Raw genomic sequence first — 13,314 nt, forward strand, 5'->3', positions numbered from 1 at the left:
TGTTGGATCACTTTAGAATGAGAATATGGATTGTCATGTAGTTGCTTCAATGCTTCTTCAATCCGCTTTATTTCTTGCTCTCTAGTTCCTTCCGCCATTTGGAAACAAATAGGACCAGCACTTTGACACCAAATGATATAACTCGAGAAGAAGAAGAATAAAAAATTGATAGAACTTTATACATATATATATATATATAATAGTTAGATGATTTTTCCTTTCACTTATAATACTTATTAAATAAGAAAAAATAAAACATCTCATACCCTTGATCTCAACAATCCATACCTTATTTATCTCCCTAATTGAAACATCCTAAAATTTGGATGGTCAAGTGATTCTCAAATCCTTTATTCAATTTACCACCTTAATTATAGAAAGGTATATAACATATCAAAGAATCTTCAAACTTGATTTTAAAGAACCTTCAAATCTTCAAATTTAAACTTGAAGAATCAAATATGAAGATAAATGACAAGGCTTGAAAAGCTTGGACTTTATTCTTCTACCATCTTTTGACTTGTCCTGAAGGCTTTGGAATCAAGGATTGAAAATATCATATTTAGATAGTTTTCTAATTTCTTTGAAATATTATCCTTAAAAGACTTTAGTAATGTTAAAATAAATATTATTTTATTTATTGATAAGACTTAATAATTACTTTTTTAATTATTAGATCGCGTCCCGATGTTAAAACTTTTATATAAAAAAATATACATTTATCTTCTACCCTTAAGAATCACTTTCAAAAATTTTTAAATTAGAAATATTTTTCTATACTTTAATTTTTTAAATAAATTTTAAAAACTATTATTTTTTATGGTAACTCTTTAACCATTCTTGAAGTTGTTATAATTTTCTATTTTTAAAAATGAAAAACAAAAGGCATAAGAAAAGGATCGACCCTCTTTGTCCACGACCAATCACTTTTTGCCTTGTTCTTTGCAGCCCCCTCTAATCAATCATTTTTCCCTTTTCAAGTGTTGAATGATGAATACCACACCCATGACATCTCCTCTCCAATTTAAGCAAAAATCTATTTCAAATCTTCACTACAATCTGTATGAATAAGGAGGCAAGACATGTCAAGAAGCCAGTAATCAAGTTCTGCATTGAGGGTACAGTTTCACAAAGAAGAGGGAAAGGAAATATGTGTATTTCACCAGTGTCCCAAGAATATTCAGTGAATTTCAACCACCAAATACTACAAATAAAAATTATTTTAAAAATATTTTAAAAAAAATGTTACAAATATTTTACAATTTGATAACTATTTTCGAAAACAATTCTAAAAAATAACTTTTTAAAATTATTTTATAATGTTTTGTAAAATATAAGTTTATTTGAAACTTAAAATATTTTTAATTTATTTTTCACATTTTTAAATATATTTTAAAAATAATTTTTATATCCAATATTTTATTTTTAATCATTCTACATATATAATTATTTAAAAAAACCTTCAAAAAATAAGTAAAAATCATCTAAAATAACTAAAAAAATTTCTTTAAAGCATTTTATTTTTTTGTTTTTAGAACTACAAATAGAAAATAGTTATTAATTGTTAAACATATTTTCGTTCTTTTGTTCTGGGTAATGAAAAACTATTCTTAAAAATAGTTTTCAAATAAAGCCTAATATATTTTGAAATAGAATTTTATTTTATAAAATAATAAAAATAGTTTTAAAAATGTTTTAAAAAACTATTTTTAAAAACAATTGCCGATCCATACCCGATGCTACTTTTCTGATTTCTAGTTGCATGTGACTTCAAGTGGGGTGGAAATAAACCGAAAGCTAAAACATACAGGACCCACTTCATCTTGCCAATTGATAGGACGACCACGTTCTGCAAAAGTTCCATGTGAATTATTAAACCTCGACAAGGAAACAGATTCTTGTCACATATACGCTTCACTACCCTCCATCTTCCGAAAGATCCTCACGAGATAATCCTACTGTTTGTATTTGTTCAGCGACTTCCCAGGCTGATGGGGCACCCAATATGCTTCCAACATATGAGCTGTTTCCACCTTAAATAAATTGGCACCAAAAGCAGTGTGCAGTTCATGGGTGCCCACAATAGAAAACAACAGTTCTCACAAAAATTTAATGTTCATTAGGATAGCCGATTTTACAGGTTGGGGTGTGACTGTTTTTACAAATGTCTGTTACGAGGCCTCACATTGGTTTATGTAACTTTTGATTAAAGGGAGAAAGGGAATGTATAAATGAAGATGGTGACGAGGTACAGTTACCAACCGTCTAGGCAGGCCATGGGTCTCTCAAATCTCCCGTGACATTAACGACCTACCTTAGCACATCCGCAGGTAATTCGTACTAAAGATGTGACATAGCTAATCTAATGGTCCCCATCTAAGATTATACGGTATTTTTCGGTATCTATCATAAAACATCATTAATAAAGTATTTGTCAATACTTATTAGTGATGTAAAAATAAGTCAGTATCAAGCCTATGACCTAACTACCGACATTGTTGTACCGACAAACTATAAGTCAAATCAAGCCCATAACTTAATCGTCGGTAGTGCTACTAACAGACTACGTTGCCTTTTTGGTGTTTTGCCAAAAAGCTTGCAAACAGCTCGTGATGACACACGACCTCCTTGTTTCACATACATGACCGCTATATAAAAGAATGTTCTCCCTTACATGAAAGACCTAAGAAAAAAAATTATAAAAAAAATATGCATCACCACTTATTATAAAGTATCATTAATCCAATAGGGTATAACTCAAGTCTCATTATTTTGTATATTAATCTCATTTCATTGTTCTTTCATCTCATCATTTGTATTGTGATCTTGCTTCCTCATATCTTAGTTATATATTTTGTACTTTCATCTTATATAATTATATTTTTATTTAACAATTCAAATTTTACTATATACTTTTAATGACTCAGACCGTAAGTTGGATAAATACTAATTTGGAACCTTATTATTTTTCAATCCATTATTCTTTTTTTTTTTGGAACACATGCTAAAAATGAAGAATCACTATTTAACTAAAGAATTAATTGGTTAAAAGAAATGAAATAATCCCTAATTTTGTGAATCTAACTTTTCTCATATTTTTACTTGAAAAATAATTTATTTTGGACATAAATATTATTTATAATTTCAAGTATTTACATGTAGGATTTAAAAGAAATGATTATTTTTACAAGAAAAAAATGAAGACATTTTTATCAAAATAAAACTAAAAAAAGGATGGAGGGTTAAATTTTAAAATTTTGATTTTCAATGGTCATTTTAATCAAATAAGCCTTGATCAAAAAGTGTTGCAAATAATTTTAAAAGAGAGGTAGTAGAAATTACTAATTAATTTAATTTAATATAATACAAATGAAAAAAGTAAATGTGGGCATAAAGAATTATGAAAATGAAAAGAAGATGTTGAAGTGGACATGGCAAGATCGTGCACTTGGTAACATGATCTAGACAAGTCAGTCCCTTGTGGGTTCGTCTTCTTATAAACATAAACCTTATGCACTTGGCATTATGAACAATAAAGCACATAAAATTCTTACACCGATATCACTAGTTGTTGTCATCATGTCACAAGCAATATAAACTTTTATATTGACCATAACACGAACCGCTCATATTGTCTTTAACGCAGGATGGCCCTGTTAGCACTAACATAGGAAAATCTGTCCTTAGCAAAGAATCTTTTTAGTTATAAAAACAATCTCTAAGAAAACGATACATGTAAAATCTATCCCTAAGGCCACGTCTGGTTGGTCCAACCAAACGTAGCCTAAGGGGAAGAGATTTTTTTTCATAGCACTCTAGATGCTATTATATATATATATTATTATTAATTTGGTATGGTAATGATTTTAAATCATTTGGAAAAGAAGAGATTAAGGTTATATGATTGTTTTATTTTTAATGAGAAATAATTATGATTGGATATGAATGGAATAAACGATGATATAAGTGGTATGTGAAGAAAAATGGAGGAATGATTAATATGTTGATACTGATATCATACAATTTCCAACTGGCCCAATTGACCACATGAGCAGCCCCAACCTCCTCCACATTGGACTTATTTCGAACCTGGGCCCAAACCTTCCCCACAACTGGCCCGTTCCTCAATTGAGAGAAAATAGCACTGGTCCAATAAAGATAAGGGGTTAAAGCTCATGATCCATTCTCCACAACTGACTAGGAACTTGAGACTTGAGAGACTTATTACTCGCTGTTAGTCCAAGTTTTTGGAAATACTCTCAAAAATCAGTCTTTAGAAATAATTTTTAAAAATAATTTTTTATTATTTTTATAAGCAAATTGTCTGAGAATTTAATTCAAAAAAAAAAAAAATCTTGTTCTTTGTCTTTGAAATTTGTTTTATCTTTGAAATTTGTGTTATTTTTGAAAAGTGTTTTTGAAAATAAATTTAAAAGATAGTTTTTAAGAATAATTTTTTAAAACTATTTGAACATTTTCTAAAATAGAAGTTAGTTTGAAAACCTAGAATGTTGGGAAAAGTGGGTTTTGATTCCCTGATATGAAAATATATGGAAAAATGAACCTTAAATTTTTAAATAATTTAAAATATATGCCTTTTTTATTGAGTCATCTAATTATTCCCTAAAATATCCATTTTAGTTACCATGTCATCAACATTAATTAAAAACTAAATTCTCCCACTTAAATGTTTCCATTCCTTTTAGATTTATTAATATTATTATTATTATTATAATAAGTTATTTGGGTTTTTTTTTTCACTACTTATAATGTTCACACTCTTCAAATTACCTCACATTTGCTATGAGATGTTTGTTCATGGAGAAAAAAAATAAAACTCCACTTTTCCTAAGATGTGTTTGTTTTTAGAGAGAAAAAAATCCTAAATAATAATAGTAATAATAAATCTTAAAAAAAATGAAAATATTTACATGGAGAAGTTTAGTATTCAATTGATATTAATGACATGACAAGTAAATGAGCATTTTGGGGAATAATTAAATGACTTATTAAAAAATGCATGAATTTCAAATTATTTTCAAATAAATAAAGATAATATTTATTGAAAAAATTTAGAGTTCTTTTTTTCATGTATTTTTATATTAGTGAGTCAAAACTCACTTTTCCCTATAATGTTCTTAATTGAAAATGTATTTAATCTATTTTCTATGCTTTAAAAATACCTTTTTTAAGGTAATATCTTATTTTTAATTATTTTTTAAAACAATAATAAAAAAACAAGTTGAAACAACTAAAAATAACTAAAATATGTTCTCTAAAAGCATATTATTTTTTTTTTAATAACAAAAAATTATTTTCTATTTTTTTTAATTAAACGTGTTTTCCCATTTTTTATTCTGAAAAATAGAAAATTGTTTTAAAAAAGAATTATCAAATAGGGTGCTACCCTTAAGCTAGCACACAAAAATTATGAAAAACACTTGAAATTTACATTAAAAAGTTATCTTATTTTGAGGACAAATTCTTGAAAATTGTTTTTTGTTAAAAAAAAAATTATATATATATATATATATATCAAATTTATTTTTAGAATTGAATAAATGTTTTTTATTGTTAGAGTTTGATGACCTAAATTTTATTTGGTTAAACCCAAAAAGTTTGCAGTATGATATATAAGGTAAAAAAAAATTATAAGATTTTTTTAGGTGTTTGTGCTAATAGTGGAGGGATCATACCAATACGATTGATTCTGTTTTATTTATTACTCCCTCGACACATATACATATATATATATATATATAGATATAGGATTTAGAGTTATGATGTTTACCCTTATACGATAGCTGCTCGAATTCCTCCTCTTTTGTATTAATTTTTAACATAGTGAGATTTATTTTTCTCTACCAATGATTTTTCTCATTTAGAGTTTTTCACATAAATACGTGTGTTGTTATTTTAGTTTTTTTTTTATTTATTCTCATGTTTTCCGTAACACATTCTAACAAAAAAAATTATCATTAAAATTAACTTTTAACCAAATCTTTAGACCCTCAACCCAATGGGCTTGGACCTACAAGGCTATCATTTACTAAGAATCTTTATCATGCAAAGAGGATTATGATGGAGTTAGGGTTACAATTAACAAGTTGGATCGAGGTTGCAATCATTTCAAGCCATCCCTAAGATAAGAAACCCCTCAATTCAAACCTTTTAAATCGAGGTACTTAAGTTAGATGATCAGGGTGTACACTATTACAATAGGTTCAGGTTTAGATCAAGTGATCCTAACCTTATGCCGGATCCCAACATGAATTAAAATTTGATTTAAAAGAATTTATTTGAATTTTAATCCAAATATCGAAAGTGATGGCTGAAATGGTATACAAGTTGAGTTGGATTGTAGTTGGATGGGGTCAAGCTGTCCAAATTTTGCAATCCTTGATGGGGGATCTCTTCAAATGTAAGCTTCTAAAAAATAATAACAATAACATGCAACGTAGGCTTGTCCTTTTAATGGAAAGTTATTGTCAAGCCACTTTTTTGAAAAAGCAAATCAACATGGTTGTCATGGATATATAGCCTCATTTAGAAGTAACCGCCTACTTTCGGACCAAGGGATTGGTATTTTAATGAGTTATTTATCTTAATTATTGAATATGTATAATGAACTTAAAATTATTATATGATAATACAAATAAATAAAATCAAAATATACAAGTATAAACAAATAACAATACAAAATCATAAGAGTTAAAAATATATATATATAATACCATCTAATCTATAATACTTTCTCGATACAAATTGGAAAACACATTTCGATAATGTAATAAAGCTATATAAAAAGAAAATAACTCACACAGTGCTACTCATAAATAAACAGAAATATAATCATAGAAGTGGTCTTAAACCTTATCCGTCGAGGTTTCTTTACTATTTAAAACCCAAAAAAAAACCATTGGACTACGATGAACCTATTTTTCATTTTATGAAACAAACAACAGAAAAAGGGTTTTAAGATTCAAAATTTTGTTTCATTTCTTCCTCTACCCAATTCTTATCAACCAATTGGGTGGAGATGGGAAAATTCACGGCCATGTCAAAAATATATTATACAAATACATCCTTCACTAAACAAATATTAATTTAAATCTCGAATCATATTAACTTCATTAAGAGCTAAATTTTTTATTGCATGCTTTTTCAAATATAAAAAATGATGTGGAGAAATTTAAAAGAGGAAAGATTTTGTAGAAACGCATGACATAAAAGGGTATTACTTAGTTGGGGAAGAAAGATAAATAAAAAAATAAAAGTGAACAAATTAACTAGGTTTTGTGCAAAAAAATGTACTTGTTATAAAGCTAGTTCATAACTTGGGGTCTGCATGGGTGGACTGTGGATCTCAGATGATGATTTTCCAATTTTTAATTTTATTGTTGGGAATAATTAATTGAAAAGATTTCTTCCAGATTAAGTTTAATAGGTGTGAGTGTGACAAACCAGTGGATCCTACCTGTAATACGTACCATGAAGTGAGTGATTCAAAATTCGTCAAGGAAGAAGAGTTCTTGATAAGGATATACAATCAAGTTGAGAAAATCAAGGGATTTCCACGTTTGAATATCTGTAGTTATACCATTTATTTGTATTATTAGATAGTTATTCAATTTGTTTTGTTTCCTATTTCTTTGTATGTTTCCTATTTCTTTGTAATCAGTTTCCTATTTTCGTGCTCATGCAATCTGTATATATGCTAACCACATCAATGAGAATGGTATGAAATAATTCTTCAATTTCTCTCTTCCAAAAATCCTTTATGGTATCAGAGCAAAGGTTTGCTCTTTATTTTTTATTTTTTTTTCCAGCTACGTTCTTCAATCTTCAGCAAGCCTTTCATCCTCCTCATTCCAATGGCTACTGAGAATACTCAAATCATCATCACTAATGCCCAGGAACCCACAAAACCACTAACCATGATTACTATCCATAACTCCATTAAACTCACACCCACCAACTATCTTTCTTAGAAAACCCAAATGGAAGTCATTTTCATCGGCTATGATCTACAAAAATTCATTGATGGATCCCACCCTACTCCTCCAACCACCATCACCACCAATAATGTTGTCTCTACTAACCCTGCATACCAAACATGGCTACGTTAAGACAAACTATTATTTGGCGCCCTTGTCGGCACTCTCTCACCTACTCTAGTTCCTCTCATCACCCAATCAAAAACCTCTTATGAAGCCTGGCAAATATTGGCCAACACCTATGCTCGCCCATCTCGTGGCCATATCAAGCAACTCAAAGACCATCTTAAAAACATCACCAAAGGTTCTCAGTCCATTACAGACTACATGCAGTCCATTAAAACCCGGGCCGATGAACTTGCTGCTCTTGGTAAGCCTCTTGACCAAGAAGATCTGATTGAAAAAGTACTTGAAGGCCTTGATGAAAATTATCAGTCCATCATTGATGTTGTCAACGGTCGTGATTCCACCATCTCTTTTTATGAACTCCATGAAAAACTCATCAACAAAGAATTGTCTCTCCGCAATAAGATAAGCCCCTCACCCCTACCGGCATCTGCTCATGCCACCAATGTTCGCTCCACTCCATGGTCTGTCACCAATCGCACTCCTTGGCTCCCTGGGTCCACATCCACACCCACTTAAGGTATCATAAGAAATTCTCCCACCAACACCCGCGACAACCGTCCTCCTGCTCGTCCATTCCTTGGTTGCTGCCAATGGTGCAGTACTCAAGGTCATGTAGTCTCCCGCTGTCCTCTTTTCCGACAACAGTTTCCGCAGGTGCAACCACCTCCTCGTCCCGGAAATTCATCACAATTTCGACCACCAGCTCCCTGGCAAGCTCAAGCAAATGTTGCAACCACCATTCCCCCCAACACCACATGGCTACTTGATAGTGGAGTCTCACATCATGTCACCATTGACCTACACAATCTTGCTCTCCACAGTCCTTTTGATGGCACATATGAAATTATGATCGGCGATGGCTCTAGTCTCCCCATATCTCACACTGGTTCCATCTCTCTTACCACTTCCTCTCACTCCTTTACTCTATCTAATGTTTTATGTGTTCCCACCATGAAACGTAATTTTATTTCTATTTCTCAATTTTGCAAGTCTAACAATACTTCCATTGAGTTCTTACCCTCTTCTTTTCATGTGAAGGATCTTCAAACGGGGGCAATCCTTTTGCAGGGTCGAACTAAGGATGGTGTGTATGAATGGCCACTCTCCACTACCCAGTCATGTCCTTTAATTGCGTTTTCTAGTGTCAAGACCACTTTGTCCGAGTGGCATCATAGGCTAGGTCATCCTTCTTTATCAATCTTCAAAAATATTATGTCTTCGTTTCATTTAGATGTCTCTCGTCCATCCAATTTCAATTTTAATTGTAATTCGTGTCAATGCAATAAAAGTCATAAATTACCATTTTCTACTTCTACTCTCTCTACCTCTTCCCCTCTTGAAGTTATATTTACTGATATATGGACATCACCAGTCTACTCTATTGATAACTTTAAATACTATGTCATCTTTGTCGACCATTTTACAAAATATATATGACTTTATCCCCTCAAACGCAAATCTGACACGCATGATGTCTTTGTGCGCTTTAAGGCCCTAGTCGAAAAATTCTCTAACCGTCCAATTATAACTCTCTACTCTGACAATGGGGGGGAATATCAAGCTCTCTCCTCATTCTTAACAATCAACAGGGTCTCACATCTTACTTCTCCACCTCACATTCCTGAACACAACGGGTACTCTGAACGTCGTCATCGTCACATTGTCGAAACGGGTCTTTCTCTACTTGCCCATGCATCCATGCCTCTATCATATTAGCCTTTTGCCTTTTCTACTGTCGTCTACCTCATCAATCGTCTTCCTACACCAACTCTACACCACCTCTCACCATATTTCAAACTTTTTGGCACATTCCCTAACTACTCCAAACTTCGAAGCTTTGGATGTCTCTGCTATCCCTGGTTTCGCCCATACACATCCCACAAACTCGAGTCTCGTTCCTCCCCTTGCGTCTTTGTCGGGTACTCTCCCACTCAAAGTGCCTATTTATGTCTTGACACATCCACCGCTCGTCTATACACTTCACGTCATGTCCGCTTTGTTGAGTCAATCTTTCTCTTTGTCACTTCTCATACTTCTCTTCCTCGCACCACTTCATCCACCATCTCTGAATGGTGTTCTATGACTTTACCAGTCGTGGCCACACCATCCGTGAATGTCGACTCTGCTCCCCCATCAAGTCTGCTCACTCCTACTGCCCCAAGCCAATCCCAAGACCCAAGCCAACATAATACCACTTGTGCCACACCTACACCAGAGCCCGATAGCCATTCCAATGCGCCCGTACCAGAAACCAAGTGCGACTGTGCCAATAACCCACCCCTCCCGCCTACTCAAAATGACCCTAATCAACCACCCGTCCTCTCACCCTCACCTCATGTCATAGTCACTCGCTCCAAATACAACATCCATAAACCAATTCAAAAGCTTAACCTCACAGCCCAACTCCAACAACCTACCCTTGAACCCACCACTGTTACCCAAGCCCTCAAGGACCCTAAGTGGCGACAAGCTATGTCTGCAAAGTTTGATGTTTTACTACGTAATGGGACATGGGACCTAGTGCCATCTCATCCCACTCAAAATTTGGTTGGTTGTAAGTGGATCTTTCGCACTAAATATTTACCTACTGGCTCCATAGACAAGTACAAAGCTTGATTGGTTGCTAAAGGCTTTCACCAACGCCCGGGCATTGACTACTCTGAAACCTTCAGTTCAGTCATCAAACCTACCACTGTCCGCCTTGTTCTCAGCCTTGCGATCAACCAGGGTTGGTCACTAAGACAACTTGATGTCAACAATGTCTTTCTTCAGGGCACTCTCACTGAGGATGTGTTTATGTCTCAACCACCGGGCTTCATTGATCGCGATCATCCTCATCATGTCTGTAAGCTACGCAAGGCTATCTATGGCCTCAAACAAGCCCCACGTGCCTGGTATCATGAGTTGCGTCAATTTCTTCTCCAATTTGGCTTCATCAATTCCATTGTCGATACCTCCTTGTTCATCTTCAATAACCGTGGCACCATTCTTTATCTTTTAGTCTATGTCGACGATATCATTATCACTGGGAATAATGTTGAAGTAGTGCAGACTTTCATTCAACAACTCTCTCAGCGCTTCTCTCTCAAGGACCTTGGCCCCCTGACATACTTCCTTGGAGTGGAAGTTACCTCCCACACCAATGGTTTTTTCCTCGGTCAACGCAAATACTTTGTCGATCTACTTAACAGAATTCACATGACTGAAGCCAAGCCTGCTCCTACACCACTAGCAACTAGTCTGATTTTCACTTTACAATCAGGAACCCCACTATCTAACCCGACCGAGTATCGAACAGTGGTTGGTAGCTTCCGGTATCTCTCCCTCACTCGGCCGGACATTGCCTATAAGGTGAACAAACTCTCTCAGTTTATGCATCAACTGACAAGTGACCACTGGAATGCAGTCAAGCGTCTGCTGCGGTATCTCTGTGGCACCTTAGACCACGGCATCACACTTCGTCGGACCTCCCTACTAGCACTTCATGCCTTTTCTGACTCTGATTAGGCAGGTAACAAAGATGATTTCACCTCCACCAGTGCATACATAATCTATTTAGGTCACAATCCTGTTTCTTGGAGCTCTAAGAAACAGCGAACTGTGGCTCGCTCTTCCACTGAGGCTAAATACCGATCGGTGGCCTCTACTGCTGCGGAAATTCGTTGGATTTGCTCTCTCCTCACCGAACTCGGTGTCACTCTTCCCCAACAACCAGTTATTTATTGTGATAATGTTGGTGCAACACATCTCTGTTCCAATCCGGTTTTTCACTCGCGCATGAAACATGTTGCCCTCGACTATCACTTTATCCGAGAACAAGTTCAAAATGGTTTGCTACGAGTGTCACACATCTCTGCCTCTGATCAACTCGCCGATGCTCTTACCAAACCTCTTGCTCGTCCTCAGTTTGACTCACTCAAGGCCAAGATTGGACTTGCTCCACGACCGTCCATCTTGCGGGGCCATGATAAGGATATACAATCAAGTTGAGAAAGTCAAGGGAGAAAATCAAGGGATTTCCACGTTTGAATATCTGTAGTTATACCATTTATTTGTATTATTAGATAGTTACTCAATTAGTTTTGTTTCCTATTTCTTTGTAATCAGTTTCCTATTTTCGTGCTCATGCAATCTGTATATATGCTAACCACATCAATGAGAATGGTATGAAATAATTCTTCAATTTCTCTCTTCCAAAAATCCTTTAGTTCTTCTCCCTTATTTTTCACATTCTTCTACTTCTACATTGTTCTACTACTTTACGCTTCTCTCTTCCTCTACTTCCTTCATAGCTGGTTATTTATAGAGGGTGGAATGATGTCGAGGAACTGTTAACTGAGAAGCAAATGGAACGTCTCTTCCTTGAACAACTTGCAATATAAGGTGACTTCATATGATTATCGGGTGACATGCATGCTATGGCAGCTAGCTGAGACTTTGATGATGATAGCTTTGAATCATCTCCCAAGCCATGGTCAATGCTCTTAGCCAAGCTTGCTTGAAGGGGGGTGAAAAGATAAGAAATGAGAAAGAGAAGTGAGAGAAGCTTTAGGTTTTGACGGTCAAATATCTGCTAAAAGGATAGTGAAAAGTGGAAGAAGGCACTATAAGTTTTAAGCCGCATATTGTTTTTGAATATAAAATGATTAAAATACATTTATTTAATATAAAAAATTAGTCATTAAAAATCATTTTTATGAATTTTTATTAAATAATAATTTTTTTATTTTATAAAATCAAAATACCACATAAGCAAAAAAGATTAAGGGTTCTTTGGACACATGGAAATAACTCTCAAATTGTAAAAATGATCTCCCCTTTTATTTTGTTGAAAAATGATCCTTTTTGAGCACTTTTAACCCTCTTTATTTTATTTTATTTAATAAGACTAAACATCTATTGCAAAGTCAATACTCTTCATAAAAATATGATCTAAAAAAATTTAAATAAAAATAAAAATAATTTTAAAAAATTGAATAGATATAATAATATAAAATACAAATGGTAAATCATTAACATTAATAAAAAAAATTTAAAAAGTAAATTTTCACCTTTGGTTTTTTTTTTTTTTTTACTATAATTAACTAAATAGAGTGGGATTAAAAGTGAAAGAGAAAATATGTTTTAGTGATAGAGGATACACTTATATAATTCTCACTTATTTTTTAAATGTATAAAACTATGAAAA

Source organism: Vitis vinifera, chromosome 3 (assembly GCF_030704535.1).
Source record: "Vitis vinifera cultivar Pinot Noir 40024 chromosome 3, ASM3070453v1".
Lineage (NCBI taxonomy): Eukaryota > Viridiplantae > Streptophyta > Magnoliopsida > Vitales > Vitaceae > Vitis > Vitis vinifera.